Here is a 19,928-nt window from a genome sequence, read left to right as displayed (position 1 = left end):
GTTGGTAAAGAGACTTGATGTGAATGATTCTCAGCTTTGTTGGAATCTTGCCCATTTCAAGCTGAATCGCAGATTGCTTTGCCCATACACAGCACTGTGACACTGATATGTTGGTCGACTGACCTTGAGATGGTGTATGACATTACTTGCTAACACTGATGCTGATGTTGTGTCACTTGTGGTAATAACCAGTGCTGAACAAATGTGAATTTGATAGTTACACATGTATGTGTGTCATCATTCCATTATCCAGCAGAAGTGCAGTCACTGAGCACTGTCATCATTTGTTAATGTGGTGTTATTCCCCCAACAGGAGGCAAAACCAACCACAGGGGTTCTTTCTGCACAAGCAACAAGATTGATGATCATCCCAATTTGTGACCCAGTGGCCCTTCTTTTCTTACATCAGCACTGGATCCCCTGTGTTCAGCTTTGTTTCTCCACTGGGAGTTACTGTACATTCCTTCTTGTTAGATTCCTTTCCTAGAGATCCCACAGGGTGCCATATAAAAAGAGAAATGGTGCTGTTAAGCAGAAGTCAAAATTACGGCCAACACCATGGCCCTCCATCACAGTTAATTAACCACCAATTACTATGTGCATACACTTGCATACAAATGGCATAGCTTGTGTCTTTGGTGTCTTCTTTATTTTAAGGCCATGTCACACCATGACGGATCGCGCAAACTGATTAGTTACATATTTAAATATTTTGTCCACTATGAAAATCGTGTAATCTGTTGGTTTCCTATGTATTTGGAGCTCTGATTTACAGATGACGTCACATTTCCACTGGCAACTGCATTCAGCAGAATAATTTTCCCGGTTTCAAGAGACATAAGTGCGCTGGGGGAAGTTGGATTTGAGCGGGATTTGCTGAAGACTGATTGCAAATGTGGACAGAATCTGTCTGACAGCTGTCCTGGCGTTCAGTGTGGCGTCACAACAGCAGGTGGAATATTTTGTGGTTCCCCATTTTGTGTTTGGTTCACGGATTTTCTTCCGGTTTCTGCGTCTTTCGTGTTATGTGTGAAGGGTCCCTAAAGTTATGTAGATAAGTGATTGTGATGTCAAAATGAAGACGCAGCACTATGAGTGTATCTCACAAGCTGACTTTCACTTCTTGTTGCGTTATTAGGAATAGTTTAGAACAAAAATTACTTAGGGACCAATTCGCATCACCTAGTTTTATGGAGGAATTGAAAATTATGTACTTATTTATCATGAAGTGTATAAAATATACGCAGGGGTGGTGGCCAAGTGGTTGATGCGCTTGGTTTCAGTGCAGAAGGTTCCAGGTTCAAATCCCACCCCTGCCACATTTCTCCATGTAATGTGGAGTTGCGTCAGGAAGGGCATCCGGCGTAAAACCTATCCCAATTCAACATGCAGATCAACCTTGGATTTGCTGTGGCAACCCCGAGTGCAAACAAGGGAGCAGCCAAAGGGACTTACTGTTTATCATAAAATGTCATCCATTCGGGGTTTTTCACGTATCCCATAATCCCTTGCGTGCCAGAGAGTCAAAACAACATAGAGAATCCACACGATGACAATTGTAAATGAATATTATACTACAAAAATGTAATTTTTTAATGCTTTTCATCACAATAATAAGAGACTGCTGCATGATACCCTGAAAACTTGCTAAAACAATTATAACAAAAAATCCGTGTCTGCTGCATGGAATTTAATAAGCGCAAACTGAATTTCAGACATATTATATATATTAGTCTGGAACAAAGAGGACAAACAGTGTTGTAAAGAACAATAATCAAGACGTTAAAGAGCAAACCACTTTCCCCCAGAACGACATCATCAGGAAGCGAGCGTAGCTCACAGCAGCTCCCATTGAAAATAACAGAGAGACAGCTTGTGATTCTTGCATGTTTACATAAAACAAACGCAATAACAACGTCTATAAACCCAGAGAATATATTCACAAGAGTTTTAGGCACAATATAAAAATAGTTTTATGTTGCGATGTTAATGGTGTTGTCCGTGTGCAGTGGTTAAAGTGAAGCGTGATCAGAGCATCTCAATGCAGTTCTCAATGTTACTGAGATCTCGCAGCGTGGCGACCTCTCCAAGGTTTTGCGGGATTTGAAACCTGAAAAGCCTCAATACAGTATTACTGGAAAAATGTTAATTCTCTTTTTATTTGTGGCATCCCGCATGAGTCGTTGCCTTTAGCGTTTGTCTATGTGATGGGTCGGCTCTGCAGCTAGCCATCTGATTTTAAACAGTTTGGCTCTAAAGCTGTTTGAAAAACGATTGCTATACTTTTCAGTCAGCCTTAAGACACTTTAGTTGGTACAAATATAGCTCATTCATGTAATTATCGTTCACTTAGAATTGCGTGCAGCCATGCCAAATAGCTAGCTACCATGTTTTTTTATGGTGTGTGGTTTTTATTTTTTATTCCCCATTTATTTTTTTTCAACCAAGCATGAAGAGACCTTATATTAGCTTATTGTAGTGTCTATCTAGCCCAGTCTCACATTTTTTTTCGTGCTCCTATGACGAAATGAGTCAAATTTTCATGACTTTTTTAAACTCACTATTCCTAACCCTACTCCTACCCCCTGACCCTAACCTTAACCACCCTGACCCCTGCTTCACTTTTAATTTCATGCAGCATCATGGAATGAATTACGGGGTCTATTAGAAAAGTATCCGACTTTATTTAAAAAAAAACATATGGATTTGAATCACGTGTGCTTGCGTGAGCCAACCTTGAACCTTCATGCGCATGCGTGATTTTTTTCACGCCTGTCGGTTGCGTCATTCGCCTGTGAGCAGGCTTTGAGTGAGGAGTGGTCCACCCCCTCGGCGGATTTTCATTGTCAGGGAAATGGCTGAGAGACTGCTGCTTTGCTTGATCAATTTTTTTTAGAAACTGTGAGGCACATCCATGTGGACACCATTCGAGAAATTCAGGTGGTTTTTGGTGAAAATTTTATGGGCTTCAAAGACATTAAGGGATATTACTGTCGCTTTAAGGACGCCCACAGCAGCTGTGGGGCGCGCCACGCTCCAGCTGCCATCCACAGGCTGAGCGACCATTTCATTTCTAAACAGATCGCTCTGTGGATCCGTGACCATCGTGTGCACTTTCTCTGGTTATCACAAGAGCTGGACATCACCCATTTTCCTGCAGATTTCACTTTTAACAAGAGATTTTGTCGTGGAAAGCCGAGCGGACGCTTCGCGCGTCATGATGGATTCGCTGCTGGACCGACACAAAACCACCTCCGTTTTGGTCTCACAGGACAGCTTTGAGATGGCGTTCAGACAGCTGTCGGTGGTTTTTCAGTCGAGTGATTATCCAAGAAATTGTGGATGTGCCTGGACATGCCAGAACATGTTCTGTGACGCTTCATCAAGGCGTTGTTTTGCGTGTCGCGGCACCGCCGTGACCCGCGGAATTCCTCTGCACGTCTGTCTCAATTTGCCGAAAAAGTGCTGATGTCCACGTCTTTTCACAATTCCTGTGCTAGGAACATGCCTTTCAGTGCTTACCAGTCGAGTGAGTATCAGAGAAATTGTGGAGAGGTGGACATGTCCCAGCTTGTCCTTCTGGCACTCCGAAACGGAGGTGTTCTTTGTCTTGCTTGCCGTAGTGACGTGCGAAGCGTCCGCTCCTTTCCATGACAAAATCTCCTCATAACAGTGGAATGTGCCGTTCATTTCCAAACTGGATGCTGTGTTTTATCCGGGAAGTCGTCTGGACTAGCACAGGAATTGTGAAAAGACGTGGACATCAGCACTTTTTCGGCAAATTGAGACAGACGTGTGGAGGAATTCCACGGGTCACGGCGGTGCCGCGATGCTCAGAGCAATGCCGTAATCAATCAATCAATTTTCAATCAATCAATTTTTTTATATAGCGCCAAATCACAACAAACAGTTGCCCCAAAGCGCTTTATATTGTAAGGCAAGGCCATACAATAATTATGTAAAACCCCAACGGTCAAAATGACCCCCTGTGAGCAAGCACTTGGCTACAGTGGGAAGGAAAAACTCCCTTTTAACAGGAAGAAACCTCCAGCAGAACCAGGCTCAGGGAGGGGCAGTCTTCTGCTGGGACTGGTTGGGGCTGAGGGAGAGAACCAGGAAAAAGACATGCTGTGGAGGGGAGCAGAGATCGATCACTAATGATTAAATGCAGAGTGGTGCATACAGAGCAAAAAGAGAAAGAAACAGTGCATCATGGGAACCCCCCAGCAGTCTACGTCTATAGCAGCAAAACTAAGGGATGGTTCAGGGTCACCTGATCCAGCCCTAACTATAAGCTTTAGCAAAAAGGAAAGTTTTAAGCCTAATCTTAAAAGTAGAGAGGGTGTCTGTCTCCCTGATCTGAATTGGGAGCTGGTTCCACAGGAGAGGAGCCTGAAAGCTGAAGGCTCTGCCTCCCATTCTACTCTTACAAACCAAAGGAACTAAAAGTAAGCCTGCAGTCTGAGAGCGAAGCGCTCTATTGGGGTGATATGGTACTACGAGGTCCCTAAGATAAGATGGGACCTGATTATTCAAAACCTTATATGTTGTGAAAGTGTAGGTACACGGACCCACAACAGGGGGCGCAATGAACGGACAATAGAGAAAGGTGAATAACAAGTTTTACTGTTGTGAACAGGGCACAACCAATACAACAATTAATACTTTGTAAGTCGAAATCTGCTGGTGTTGTGTGGGCAGGCTCGAAGGTAGGAGACGTCCGTCCCCGTCGAACCGGAACCACCCAGATTTCCTCTGCCACCGAAAACCAGGAGTACTGGAACCGCCAAGTCCCGAATTCCCAGGTGGCCACTGCCTTCGCTCGTCGGATCCGGTACTGCTGGCGGGAAAGAGCACAAACACACAGGTATGGGTGCGACAGCACCCAGTAGACGGAGAGGGGAGAAGCCGCCTCCACCTCTTGAAATAATGAAGCAGGAAGGTGAGTACTTATCCAAGCAAGGTGCTTTCTGTAATCAGCTGTCCTGAAATAGTTTAGCAAGGTTTATCAGAGTCCTCAAAATATATACTAGCAGAGTAGGTTACCTTAATCTCAAGGCGATATCTCGGCACTGAGGTGGAGACGCTGTCCTGCTGATATACTCCGTCCTGAGTGCAGTCAGCTGTGTCTAGTAATGGGTGACAGCTGTCAGCCTGACAGCCTTCGTCGGCGGCAGCGCCCTCTGGTGCCTGGAGCCCGCACTCCAGGCAGGGCGCCCTCTGGTGGTGGTGGGCCAGCAGTACCTCCTCTTCAGCGGCCCACACAACACTTATAAGTAAGAAGAAGAATTTTAAATTCTATTCTAGAATTAACAGGAAGCCAATGAAGAGAGGCCAATATGGGTGAGATATGCTCTCTCCTTCTAGTCCCCGTCAGTACTCTAGCTGCAGCATTTTGAATTAACTGAAGGCTTTTTAGGGAACTTTTAGGACAACCTGATAATAATGAATTACAATAGTCCAGCCTAGAGGAAATAAATGCATGAATTAGTTTTTCAGCATCACTCTGAGACAAGACCTTTCTGATTTTAGAGATATTGCGTAAATGCAAAAAAGCAGTCCTACATATTTGTTTAATATGCGCTTTGAATGACATATCCTGATCAAAAATGACTCCAAGATTTCTCACAGTATTACTAGAGGTCAGGGTAATGCCATCCAGAGTAAGGATCTGGTTAGACACCATGTTTCTAAGATTTGTGGGGCCAAGTACAATAACTTCAGTTTTATCTGAGTTTAAAAGCAGGAAATTAGAGGTCATCCATGTCTTTATGTCTGTAAGACAATGCAGTTTAGCTAATTGGTGTGTGTCCTCTGGCTTCATGGATAGATAAAGCTGGGTATCATCTGTGTAACAATGAAAATTTAAGCAATACCGTCTAATAATACTGCCTAAGGGAAGCATGTATAAAGTGAATAAAATTGGTCCTAGCACAGAACCTTGTGGAACTCCATAATTAACTTTAGTCTGTGACGAAGATTCCCCATTTACATGAACAAATTGTAATCTATTAGACAAATATGATTCAAACCACCGCAGCGCAGTGCCTTTAATACCTATGGCATGCTCTAATCTCTGTAATAAAATTTTATGGTCAACAGTATCAAAAGCAGCACTGAGGTCTAACAGAACAAGCACAGAGATGAGTCCACTGTCCGAGGCCATAAGAAGATCATTTGTAACCTTCACTAATGCTGTTTCTGTACTATGATGAATTCTAAAACCTGACTGAAACTCTTCAAATAGACCATTCCTCTGCAGATGATCAGTTAGCTGTTTTACAACTACCCTTTCAAGAATGTTTGAGAGAAAAGGAAGGTTGGAGATTGGCCTATAATTAGCTAAGATAGCTGGGTCACGTGATGGCTTTTTAAGTAATGGTTTAATTACTGCCACCTTAAAAGCCTGTGGTACATAGCCAACTAACAAAGATAGATTGATCATATTTAAGATCGAAGCATTAAATAATGGTAGGGCTTCCTTGAGCAGCCTGGTAGGAATGGGGTCTAATAAACATGTTGATGGTTTGGATGAAGTAACTAATGAAAATAACTCAGACAGAACAATCGGAGAGAAAGAGTCTAACCAAATACCGGCATCACTGAAAGCAGCCAAAGATAACGATACGTCTTTGGGATGGTTATGAGTAATTTTTTCTCTAATAGTTAAAATTTTGTTAGCAAAGAAAGTCATGAAGTCATTACTAGTTAAGGTTAATGGAATACTCAGCTCAATAGAGCTCTGACTCTTTGTCAGCCTGGCTACAGTGCTGAAAAGAAACCTGGGGTTGTTCTTATTTTCTTCAATTAGTGATGAGTAGAAAGATGTCCTAGCTTTACGGAGGGCTTTTTTATAGAGCAACAGACTCTTTTTCCAGGCTAAGTGAAGATCTTCTAAATTAGTGAGACGCCATTTCCTCTCCAACTTACAGGTTATCTGCTTTAAGCTACGAGTTTGTGAGTTATACCACGGAGTCAGGCACTTCTGATTTAAAGCTCTCTTTTTTAGAGGAGCTACAGCATCCAAAGTTGTCTTCAATGAGGATGTAAAACTATTGACGAGATACTCTATCTCACTTACAGAGTTTAGGTAGCTACTCTGCACTGTGTAGGTATATGGCATTAGAGAACATAAAGAAGGAATCATATCCTTAAACCTAGTTACAGCGCTTTCTGAAAGACTTCTAGTGTAATGAAACTTATTCCCCACTGCTGGGTAGTCCATCAGAGTAAATGTAAATGTTATTAAGAAATGATCAGACAGAAGGGAGTTTTCAGGGAATACTGTTAAGTCTTCTATTTCCATACCATAAGTCAGAACAAGATCTAAGATATGATTAAAGTGGTGGGAGGACTCATTTACTTTTTGAGCAAAGCCGATAGAGTCTAATAATAGATTAAATGCAGTGTTGAGGCTGTCATTCTCAGCATCTGTGTGGATGTTAAAATCGCCCACTATAATTATCTTATCTGAGCTAAGCACTAAGTCAGACAAAAGGTCTGAAAATTCACAGAGAAACTCACAGTAACGACCAGGTGGACGATAGATAATAACAAATAAAACTGGTTTTTGGGACTTCCAATTTGGATGGACAAGACTAAGAGTCAAGCTTTCAAATGAATTAAAGCTCTGTCTGGGTTTTTGATTAATTAATAAGCTGGAATGGAAGATTGCTGCTAATCCTCCGCCCTGGCCCGTGCTACGAGCATTCTGACAGTTAGTGTGACTCGGGGGTGTTGACTCATTTAAACTAACATATTCATCCTGCTGTAACCAGGTTTCTGTAAGGCAGAATAAATCAATATGTTGATCAATTATTATATCATTTACCAACAGGGACTTAAAAGAGAGAGACCTAATGTTTAATAGACCACATTTAACTGTTTTAGTCTGTGGTGCAGTTGAAGGTGCTATATTATTTTTTCTTTTTGAATTTTTATGCTTAAATAGATTTTTGCTGGTTATTGGTAGTCTGGGAGCAGGCACCGTCTCTACGGGGATGGGGTAATGAGGGGATGGCAGGGGGAGAGAAGCTGCAGAGAGGTGTGTAAGACTACAACTCTGCTTCCTGGTCCCAACCCTGGATAGTCACGGTTTGGAGGATTTAAGAAAATTGGCCAGATTTCTAGAAATGAGAGCTGCTCCATCCAAAGTGGGATGGATGCCGTCTCTCCTAAAAAGACCAGGTTTTCCCCAGAAGCTTTGCCAATAATCTATGAAGCCCACCTCATTTTTTGGACACCACTCAGACAGCCAGCAATTCAAGGAGAACATGCGGCTAAACATGTCACTCCCGGTCTGATTGGGGAGGGGCCCAGAGAAAACTACAGAGTCCGACATTGTTTTTGCAAAGTTACACACCGATTTAATGTTAATTTTAGTGACCTCCGATTGGCGTAACCGGGTGTCATTACTGCCGACGTGAATTACAATCTTACCAAATTTACGCTTAGCCTTAGCCAGCAGTTTCAAATTTCCTTCAATGTCGCCTGCTCTGGCCCCCGGAAGACAATTGACTATGGTTGCTGGTGTCGCTAACTTCACATTTTGCAAAACAGAGTCGCCAATAACCAGAGTTTGATCCTCGGCGGGTGTGTCGTCGAGTGGGGAAAAACGGTTAGAGATGTGAACGGGTTGGCGGTGTACACGGGGCTTCTGTTTAGGGCTACGCGTCCTCCTCACAGTCACCCAGTCAGCCTGCTTTCCCGGCTGCTCGGGATCTGCCAGGGGGTAACTAACGGTGGCTAAGCTACCTTGGTCCACACCGACTACAGGGGCCTGGCTAGCTGTAGAATTTTCCACGGTGCGGAGCCGAGTCACGCAAAGTGAATAATGTGTAAATAATTTAGAGGTGATTCAGCAGAAGGAGTGCTTTAGTTAAGGCACGTAAAGATTACACTGGGAAACAAATCGTAATCTAGATAACTAGATCAATCTAACTGCGCAGATTAAACAGCTAACAGATACAGAAAAACACTGCTGTGCTCCGGAACAGGAAGTGATACAATACCGCAGTGAGAGCCAACCACCAGTAGAGGCAAGCCAATGAAGCGTCACAGAACATGTTCTGGCATGTCCAGGCACATCCACAATTTCTTGGATAATCACTCGACTGAGCTGTCTGAACGCCATCTCAAAGCCGTCCTGTGAGACCAAAACGGAGGTGGTTTTGTGTCGGTCCAGCAGCGAATCCATCATGACGTGCGAAGCGTCCGCTCGGCTTTCCATGACAAAATCTCTTGTTAAAAGTGAAATCTGCAGGAAAATGGGTGATGCCCAGCTCTTGTAATAACCAGAGAAAGTGCACACGATGGTCACGGATCCACAGAGTGATCCGTTTAGAAATGAAATGGTCGTTCAGCCTGTTGATGGCAGCTGGAGCGCGGCGTGCCCCACAGCTGCTGTGGGCCATCCTTAAAGCGACAGTAACATCCCTTAATGTCTTTGAAGCCCATAAAATTTTCACCAAAAACCACCTGAATTTCTCAAATGGTGTCCACATGGATGTGCCTCACAGTTTCTAAAAAAAATTTGATCAAGCAAAGCAGCAGTCTCTCAGCCATTTCCCTGACAATGAAAATCCACCGAGGGGGTGGACCACTCCTCACTCAAAGCCTGCTCATAGGCGAATGACGCAACCGACAGGCGTGAAAAAAATCACGCATGCGCATGAAGGTTCAAGGTTGGCTCACGCAAGCACACGTGATTCAAATCCATATGTTTTTTTTTTTTTAAATAAGGTTGGATATTTTTCTAATAGACCTCGTAGAATGAATTTGTGCTGCCATGACGAAAATGAGGCGCTTTTCATCACAATATCATGAACCAATAGATTAATGTATATTTTGTGCTGCTGGATCATGACTTGCCTTGAGACCAGGTTGTGTCTGTCATGTGTACAGTGCATCTGGAAAGTATTCACAACGCTTCACTTTTTACACATTTTGTTATGTTACAGCCTTATTCCAAAATCGAGTAAATTAACTTTCACTCAAAATTCTACTCACAACACCCCATAAAAGTTTTTTGACATCTTTGCAAATTTCTTAAAAAACATGTACATAAGTATTAATTGTATTTACACTGAACACAAAACAAAGTGTCTCATCAGTCTGACCCATGAAAAGGCAGGCACAGCCAGGGGCGTCGGACTGGGGGGGTAAAGGGTACTATGTACCCAGGGCCAAAGCATGGTGGGGGGGGCGCACAAAAAACTGGCATTAAATCCATTTTTTTGTTGCATGTTATTAATGTCCATACAATTCATGTTGTAAAAAAATAGAATTAGAATGAATGTATAAATGTTGCAAAACATAATTATGCTCTAACAATAATATTGAAAGATCTCTGAGAGCCCTTCCCACCCCTGCATAGTTGTACAATGGTTTAGTCCAGGCCCGCACACTACCACACATATACACACGCATCACAAACGGGATCTCACAGAAAGAGGAGGTGTTTATTAGTGCTGAAACAACTAATCGATTTAATCGATTATTAAAATAGTTGTCAACTAATTTAGTCATCAGTTAGTTGTTAAATAACTTTGTTTTACCGCAAATGTTTAGTTTCTTCCATATAAATCAACCATTTCTGCAGCGCGGCTTTGCTTTGAACCTTGAACCAATCGAAGCAGTGATTCGCAGATCGAAGCAATGATTCGCAGATCGAAGCAGTGAGTCGCAGATCGAAGCAGTGATTCACAGATCAAAGCAGTGCTTCGTTCTGGTGCTTTGTTGATTCAGTGTTTTATGTTGTGTGGGCCGCTGAAGAGGAGGTACTGCTGGCCCACCACCACCAGAGGGCGCCCTGCCTGGAGTGCGGGCTCCAGGCACCAGAGGGCGTCGCCACCTGAGATGAGCAGCCAGGGTGACAGCTGTCACCCATTATTGGACACAGCTGTTTCTACTCGGCACCAAGGTATATCAGGAGGACGGCGTCTCCACCTCAGTGCCGAGATATCGCCTAAGACTGAGGTAGTATCTCTGCATTCTTATTCTGATTAACCAGCTAATCATTTGTTAAACCTTTCAGGATTGTTGACTGCTAAAAGCTATATTGCTTGGATAAGTACTCACCTTCCTGTTGTGCATTGACAAGAGGTGGAGGCGGCTTCTCCCCTCTTCGTTACTGGGTGCTGTCGCATCACACCTGTGTGTTGTTGCTCTCTCCTGCCAGCAGTACCGGATCCGACGAGCGGAGGCAGTGGCCACCTGGGACTTTGGGACTTGGCGGTTCCAGTATTTCCAGGGTTCGGTGGCAGAGGAGATCGGGGTGGTTCCGGTTCGACTGAGACGGGCGTCTCCTACCTTCGAGCCTGCCCACACGACACCAGCAAATTCGACCCCAAATTGTGATTGTTGTACTTATTGTGCTTGTTTCACAATAGTAAACCTTGTTATTTATCTTCCTCCATTGTCCGTTCATTGCGCCCCCTGTTGTGGGTCCGTGTTCCTACACTTTCACAACAGGATATCTCGGCCAGCGTCATGGACCCCGAGGGGCGTCAACCGGCTGTTGAACGGCCACTGGAAGACCAAGGCGCGGCGGAGGCTTCGGGAGGGGTAATCGGTGAGTTGCAGCGGATCCTCACCGCTTTCACCTCTCGGATCGACTTAATGACCGAGCAGCACGTGCTCCTAAACCGCAGGGTGGAGGCTCTCGCCGCACAAGTGGAGGCGCGCCCTTCGGGCGCCGCTGCGGCTCTCCCTCCTGAGGACCCTGCGCGCGAAAGCAACGTTCCTCTGGTCGTTCAACGGTCCCTTCCTCCGTCCCCAGAAGCCTACATAAGCCCTCCAGAACCGTACGGAGGCTGTGTGGAGACGTGCGCGGACTTTCTTATGCAATGTTCGCTCGTCTTCGCTCAGCGTCCCGTGATGTACGCAACTGATGCTAGCAGGGTAGCTTATGTGATAAATCTGCTTCGCGGGGAGGCACGCGCTTGGGCTACAGCGCTCTGGGAGCAGAACTCACGGCTCCTTCAGTCATACGACGGGTTTGTACGGGAGCTCAGAACGGTGTTCGATCATCCCAACAGAGGAGAGTCCGCTTCAACCGCATTACTGTCCATACGACAGGGACGTCGGAGCGCAGCTGCCTATGCAGTCGCCTTCCGCATCGCGGCTGCGAGATCCGGCTGGAATAGCACTGCCCTCCGCGCTGCCTTTGTAAACGGACTGTCTCTGGTCCTAAAAGAGCACCTGGTGGCTAAGGACGAACCGCGGGATCTAGATGGGCTCATTGATCTAGTCATACGGCTTGACAACCGGTTAGAAGAACGCCGTCGGGAACGAGGCGAAGGGAGTGGCCAGGCACGGGTCGTCCCTCTCCCTTCCGGGTCCGATCGAGTTCCGCCGTCCCCACGCTCCTCTGTTCCGGCGCTCCGTGCGCTTACGGCTCCCCCTGCTGACGAAGCTATGGACACGAGCAGGGCAACATTTAGGGCACCTGGAGCACAAAGGAGGCGGGCCCACGGAGCTTGTTACGTTTGTGGCTCGAGTGAGCATATGGCAAACGAATGCCCCGAGCGGTTAAACTCCAACGCCCGCCCCTAGAGACTGGGCCAGGGGTGGGCCAAAACATTCACGTGGGACACACCCACATTGCTACACGACTCCCAGTCACGATCCTGTTTGAGGATTCGACCCTGAAGGCCCCAGCACTGGTGGACACGGGCTCTGAGGGGAATCTGCTTGACAGCAGATGGGCCAGGGAGATAGGGCTCCCTCTGGTGGCTCTTACCTCGCCTGTGCAGGTTCGAGCACTAGATGGCTCCCTACTCCCACCAATCACACACAAGACACCTCCAGTAACTCTGGTAGTGTCAGGCAACCACCGGGAGGTGATCGAGTTCTTCGTGACTCAGGCCACCTCCCGTGTGGTTTTAGGGTTTCCATGGATGCTTAAGCACAATCCCCGGATTGATTGGCCGTCCGGGGTGGTGGTTCAGTGGAGCGAAACCTGCCATCGGGAGTGTCTCGGTTCCTCGGTTCCTCCCGGCTCCCAAGCTAAGGAGGAGGTCCGAGTCCCGCCCAATCTGAAGGCGGTGCCAGCGGAGTACCATGACCTTGCGGACGTGTTCAGCAAGGATCTGGCTCTCACGCTTCCTCCCCACCGCCCGTACGATTGTGCCATTGATTTGGTTCCAGGCAGTGAGTTCCCGTCCAGTAGGCTGTACAACCTCTCACGGCCGGAACGCGAATCAATGGAGACCTACATCCGGGACTCATTAGCCGCCGGGTTGATCCGGAATTCCACCTCACCGATGGGCGCTGGTTTCTTTTTTGTGGGTAAAAAAGATGGCGGACTTCGTCCATGCATTGATTACAGGGGGTTGAACGAGATCACGGTTCGCAACCGATACCCGTTGCCCTTGTTGGATTCAGTGTTCACCCCCTTGCATGGAGCCAGAATCTTCACCAAGCTGGATCTTAGGAACGCGTACCATTTGGTTCGGATTCGGAAGGGAGACGAATGGAAGACGGCATTTAACACCCCCTTGGGTCATTTTGAGTACCTGGTCATGCCGTTCGGTCTCACTAATGCTCCCGCGACCTTCCAAGCGTTGGTAAACGATGTCTTGCGGGACTTCCTGCACCGGTTCGTCTTCGTATATCTAGACGATATACTCATCTTTTCTCCGGATCCTGAGACTCATGTCCAGCATGTCCATCAGGTCCTGCAGCGGTTGTTGGAGAACCGTCTGTTTGTGAAGGGCGAGAAGTGTGAGTTCCACCGCACTTCTTTGTCCTTCCTGGGGTTTATCATCTCCTCTAACTCCGTCGCCCCGGACCCGGCCAAGGTTGCGGCGGTGAGAGACTGGCCCCAACCCACAAGCCGTAGGAAGCTGCAACAGTTCCTCGGCTTTGCTAATTTCTATAGGAGGTTCATCAAGGGCTACAGTCAGGTAGTTAGCCCCCTGACAGCCCTGACCTCTCCAAAAGTTCCCTTCACCTGGTCGGACCGGTGCGAGGCCGCGTTCAAGGAGTTGAAACGGCGCTTCTCGTCTGCACCAGTTCTGGTGCAGCCCGATCCTAGCCGCCAGTTAGTGGTTGAAGTGGATGCCTCGGACTCAGGGATAGGAGCGGTGCTCTCCCAGAGCGGGAAGACCGATAAGGTCCTTCACCCGTGTGCCTATTTTTCCCGCAGGTTGACCCCCGCTGAACGGAACTATGACGTCGGCAATCGGGAACTCCTTGCTGTGAAAGAGGCCCTCGAAGAGTGGAGACATCTGTTGGAGGGAACAGCCGTGCCATTCACGGTTTTCACTGACCATCGGAACCTGGAGTACATCAGGACCGCTAAGCGTCTGAACCCCAGGCAAGCCCGCTGGTCACTGTTCTTTGGCCGTTTTGACTTCCGGATTACCTACCGCCCCGGGACCAAGAACCAGAGATCGGATGCATTGTCCCGGGTGCACGAAGATGAGGTCAAAGCGGAACCGTCGGATCCCCCGGATCCCATCATCCCGGAGTCCGCTATCGTGGCCGCCCTCACCTGGACGTGGAGAAGACCGTCCGGGAGGCCCTGACCCGTGTCCCGGACCCCGGAAACGGACCAAAGAACAAACTATACGTCCCACCAGAGGCCAGGGCCGCAGTCCTAGACTTCTGTCACGGTTCTAAGCTCTCCTGTCACCCGGGGGTGCGAAGGACCGTGACAGTCGTCCGGCAACGCTTCTGGTGGGCATCCCTGGAGGCCGATGTCCGGGATTACGTCCAGGCCTGTACCACCTGCGCCAGGGGCAAGGCCAACCACCAGAAGACCTCAGGGCAGCTACAGCCACTGCCCGTGCCTCATCGCCCCTGGTCCCACATCGGCCTGGACTTCGTCACGGGTCTCCCGCCGTCCCAGGGAAACACCGTCGTCCTCACGATAGTGGACCGTTTCTCCAAGGCGGCCCACTTCGTGGCCCTCCCGAAGCTTCCAACGGCCCAGGAGACAGCGGACCTCCTGGTCCACCACGTCGTCCGTCTGCATGGTATACCATCAGACATCGTCTCCGATCGCGGTCCCCAGTTCACCTCACACGTCTGGAGGAGCTTCTGCCGGGAACTGGGGGCCACGGTCAGCCTCTCGTCTGGGTATCATCCCCAGACCAACGGGCAAGCAGAGCGGGCGAACCAGGACTTGGAGCAGACACTACGCTGTGTGACAGCCGCACACCCGACGGCCTGGAGTACCCACCTGGCCTGGATCGAGTACGCTCACAACAGCCAAGTGTCATCAGCCACCGGCCTCTCCCCGTTTGAGGTGTGCTTGGGGTATCAGCCCCCCTTGTTTCCGGTGGTCGAGGGAGAGGTCGGTGTGCCCTCGGTCCAGGCCCACCTACGGAGGTGCCGTCGGGTGTGGCGTGCCGCCCGCTCTGCCTTGTTGAAGGCCCGGACGAGAGCGAAGACACATGCAGACCGGCGGCGGGCCCCGGCTCCCACGTATCGTCCTGGGCAGGAGGTATGGTTGTCCACCAAGGACATTCCCCTTCAAGTGGACTCCCCCAAGCTCCAAGACCGATACATCGGCCCCTTCAAGGTCCTCAAAATCATCAATCCCGCCGCAGTGAGGCTTCAGTTGCCGGCCTCGCTGCGGATTCACCCAGTATTCCACGTCTCCCGGATAAAGCCCCATCACACCTCACCCCTCTGCACCCCGGGTCCGGCACCACCTCCTGCCCGGATCATCGACGGGGAACCGGCTTGGACCGTGCGTCGGCTCCTCGATGTCCGTCGAATGGGTCGGGGTCTTCAGTACCTGGTGGACTGGGAGGGGTACGGCCCCGAAGAACGCTCCTGGGTGAAGAGGAGCTTCATCCTGGACCCGGCCCTCCTGGCCGACTTCTACCGTCGCCATCCGGACAAGCCCGGTCGTGCGCCAGGAGGCGCCCGTTGAGGGGGGGGTCCTGTTGTGTGGGCCGCTGAAGAGGAGGTACTGCTGGCCCACCACCACCAGAGGGCGCCCTGCCTGGAGTGCGGGCTCCAGGCACCAGAGGGCGTCGCCACCTGAGATGAGCAGCCAGGGTGACAGCTGTCACCCATTATTGGACACAGCTGTTTCTACTCGGCACCAAGGTATATCAGGAGGACGGCGTCTCCACCTCAGTGCCGAGATATCGCCTAAGACTGAGGTAGTATCTCTGCATTCTTATTCTGATTAACCAGCTAATCATTTGTTAAACCTTTTCAGGATTGTTGACTGCTAAAAGCTATATTGCTTGGATAAGTACTCACCTTCCTGTTGTGCATTGACAAGAGGTGGAGGCGGCTTCTCCCCTCTTCGTTACTGGGTGCTGTCGCATCACACCTGTGTGTTGTTGCTCTCTCCTGCCAGCAGTACCGGATCCGACGAGCGGAGGCAGTGGCCACCTGGGACTTCGGGACTTGGCGGTTCCAGTATTTCCAGGGTTCGGTGGCAGAGGAGATCGGGGTGGTTCCGGTTCGACTGAGACGGGCGTCTCCTACCTTCGAGCCTGCCCACACGACACCAGCAAATTCGACCCCAAATTGTGATTGTTGTACTTATTGTGCTTGTTTCACAATAGTAAACCTTGTTATTTATCTTCCTCCATTGTCCGTTCATTGCGCCCCCTGTTGTGGGTCCGTGTTCCTACACTTTCACAACAGTTTTATTTTGCTTAATCTTAATTTTTCCCCGCTAAAACTCCAAAGAGCATATGCCTGTGAGTAATATTTACCTTTTTATGTTAATCTGACCTGTTATGGTCTTCTGAAACAGTTATTGTATTTTATAACTTAAAAACGGGACCGATGCTAACGCGTTAGCATGTCTATGGCGTTTTCAATGTTGAAGTTAGCATTAAGCTGTTGCAGCTGTCAGCATATTTGTTCTCTGTATAATAATTCATGGCTCAGCGGTTGTTGTCGTAAAAGAGTCAAATGTATTACAAATTGTAATATTTTATTCATTTATTTTTATTTATATATCAATAATAATAATAATAGAAACAACAACAATAATAGTAATAATAACTAATAATGCCACAATACAGTTTTAGAGAAACAGACAAAAAGAATCTGATAAAACAAAACAGAAAAGATTAAACCAACTAACAATGAACATAAATAAATATAGAAATAACTGTTTCCTGTGAACACCTGGTGACTCTTAAACCTCCACTTCATCCCTGTTTTATTTAAGTTTAATGACAATTTGTTTCGGTCAAACCACATCTAAGCTGCGTTTTTACACAAGAAAAAACTACAATGCAGTAAACTGCACATTTGTGTCTTTTTTCATGAAAATATGTTTTTAAAGATCACATATTACACTTTAGTCAGGCCTTTAAAATACTTTTGTGGACTCTTGCTGTAATATGTTGTCAGTGGTTGAGATAGCTGCTGTAGGCATCTAAAAATGCTCATAATCAGGTGAAACCTGATAGAAATCTCTTTGTGGTGTGTCGGTGATGTATGTATGTGCAAAATAAAACAAAACACTACTCCAGGTATGTTTTTGACGAGAATATAACATAACTTTGTTACAAGGTCAAACGTGATAAAGGCCTTTTGTTGGGAAGGTGTCGTGACACGGACCCACAACAGGGGGCGTTAATGAACGGACAATGGATAAGCCAAAAAGTAACAATTTAATGCTGTGAAGCGCACAACGAAGTACAGACAATAACAGTAGTGCCGAATGTCAATCATACACAAGGTGGCGTGTGGCAGGCTCGAAGATAGAAGACGTCTGGTGACAGAAGAGCCGGAACCCACACAGCTTCCACCACCAACGGATCTGAAGAACACCGGAGCCGCCAAGCCCTGCGCCCCAGGTGGCCACTGTCTTCAGCAGTCAGACCCGGTACTGCTGGCAGAGAACAGAAACAGTTTGATGAGTGTGAGTACGCACACTCAGTAATCCCACAGTCTGTGTTCAGTTAGGACGGAGCACCTCCACCTCCAATCACACACTTGTACAGCTCCTGTGAAATCAGTTATCTGGTTTGGAGTGTGAGGCGAAGCCGTCGCAGTCCACACCAACGCCAATACCGCAGATAAGAACACCGTCACAGGAAAATGGCTGCAAATGAGATCAGACTATTACACAGGGTCTTTAGATTCAGCAGAGAAGTTATCTGTATGGTAGATGATTTCTCAGTGGGGAGGTGGAGTTGCAGTCCGGCTTTTATGGTGGTTGACGTAGATGAGTGACAGCTGGTGGTGATGATGTGACAGCTGTCACTCCACTGGTTCCGGCGCCCTCTCGTGCTTGAAGTCCGCACTCCAAGCAGGGCGCCATCTGGTGGTGGTGGGCCAGCAGTATCTCCTCTTCAGCGGCCCACACAACAGGACCCCCCCCTCAACGGGCGCCTCCTGGCGCCCGACCAGGTTTGTCCGGGTGCCGGGCGTAGAAGTCGGCCAGGAGGGCCGGGTCCAGGATGAAGCTCCTTTTCACCCAGGAGCGTTCCTCGGGGCCATACCCCTCCCAGTCCACCAGATACTGGAACCCCCGACCCTTGCGACGGACGCACGGTCCATGCCGGCTCCCCGTCGATGATCCGGGCAGGAGGTGGTGCAGGTCCAGGGGTGCAGAGTGGTGAGGTGTGGTAAGGCTTGATCCGAGACACGTGAAAGACAGGATGGATCCGCAGTGAAGCTGGTAGCCGTAGCTTCACTGCGGCCGGGCTGAGGACCTTGGTGATGGGAAACGGTCCGATATACCTGTCCTTGAGTTTCTGAGAGTCAACTTGAAGTGGGATGTCCTTTGTTGACAACCACACCTCCTGCCTGGGCTGGTATGCAGGGGCCGGGGAATGCCGGCGGTCTGCATGGGCCTTGGCCCTCGTCTGGGCCTTCAACAGGGCAGAACAAGCGGTCCGCCACAACCGGCGGCACCTCCTGAGGTGGGCCTGGACCGAGGGCACACCGACCTCTCCCTCCACAAGTGGAAACAATGGGGGCTGGAACCCCAAACACACCTCAAACGGGGAGAGGCCGGTGGCAGACGACACTTGGCTGTTGTGGGCGTACTTGATCCAGGCCAGATGGGTGCTCCAGGCCGTCAGGTGCGCGGAGGTAACACAACGGAGGGCCTGCTCCAGCTCCTGGTTGGCCCGCTCTGCCTGTCCGTTGGTCTGCGGGTGATACCCGGACGAGAGGCTCACAGTGGCCCCCAGTTCCATGCAGAAAATGCTCCAGACCTGAGAGGAGAACTGAGGGCCATGGTCTGAGACAATGTCCGCTGGTATCCCATGCAGACGCACGACGTGGTGGACCAGGAGGTCTGCTGTCTCCTGGGCCGTGGGGAGCTTCGGGAGGGCCACGAAGTGGGCCGCCTTGGAGAAACGGTCCACTATCGTGAGAATCACGGTGTTGCCCTGGACGGCGGGAGGCCCGTGACGAAGTCCAGGCCAATGTGGGACCAGGGGCGGTGAGGCACCGGTAGGGGCTGGAGGAGTCCTGAGGTCCTCTTGTGGTCAGCCTTGCCCCTGGCACAGGTGGTACAGGCCTGGACGTAGTCCCAGATGTCGGCCTCCATAGACGCCCACCAGAAGCGCTGCTGGACTACTGCCATGGTCCTGCGCACCCTGGGATGACAGGAGAGCTTGGAACCATGGCAGAAGTCCAAAACGGCAGCTCTGGCTTCCGGTGGGACGTATAGTTTGTTCTTCAGACCGGTCCCCGGGTCTGGGTTCCGTGTCAGGGCCTCCCGGACGGTCTTCTCCACGTCCCAGGTGAGGGCGGCCACGACAGTGGACTCGGGGATGATGGTCTCTGTGGGGTCTGACAACTCGGCCTTGGCCTCCTCTTCATGCACCCGGGACAGGGCATCCGATCGTTGGTTCTTGGTCCCGGGGCGGTATGTAATCTGGAAGTCAAAGCGCCTGAAGAACAGTGACCAGCGGGCTTGCCTGGGGTTCAACCGCTTGGCGGTCCGGATGTACTCCAGGTTCCGATGGTCCGTGAAAACCGTG

The sequence above is a fragment of the Thalassophryne amazonica genome, chromosome 12 (assembly GCF_902500255.1).
Source record: "Thalassophryne amazonica chromosome 12, fThaAma1.1, whole genome shotgun sequence".
NCBI classification, from domain to species: Eukaryota; Metazoa; Chordata; class Actinopteri; order Batrachoidiformes; family Batrachoididae; genus Thalassophryne; species Thalassophryne amazonica.
Note: the sequence above shows the minus strand (reverse complement) of the source record.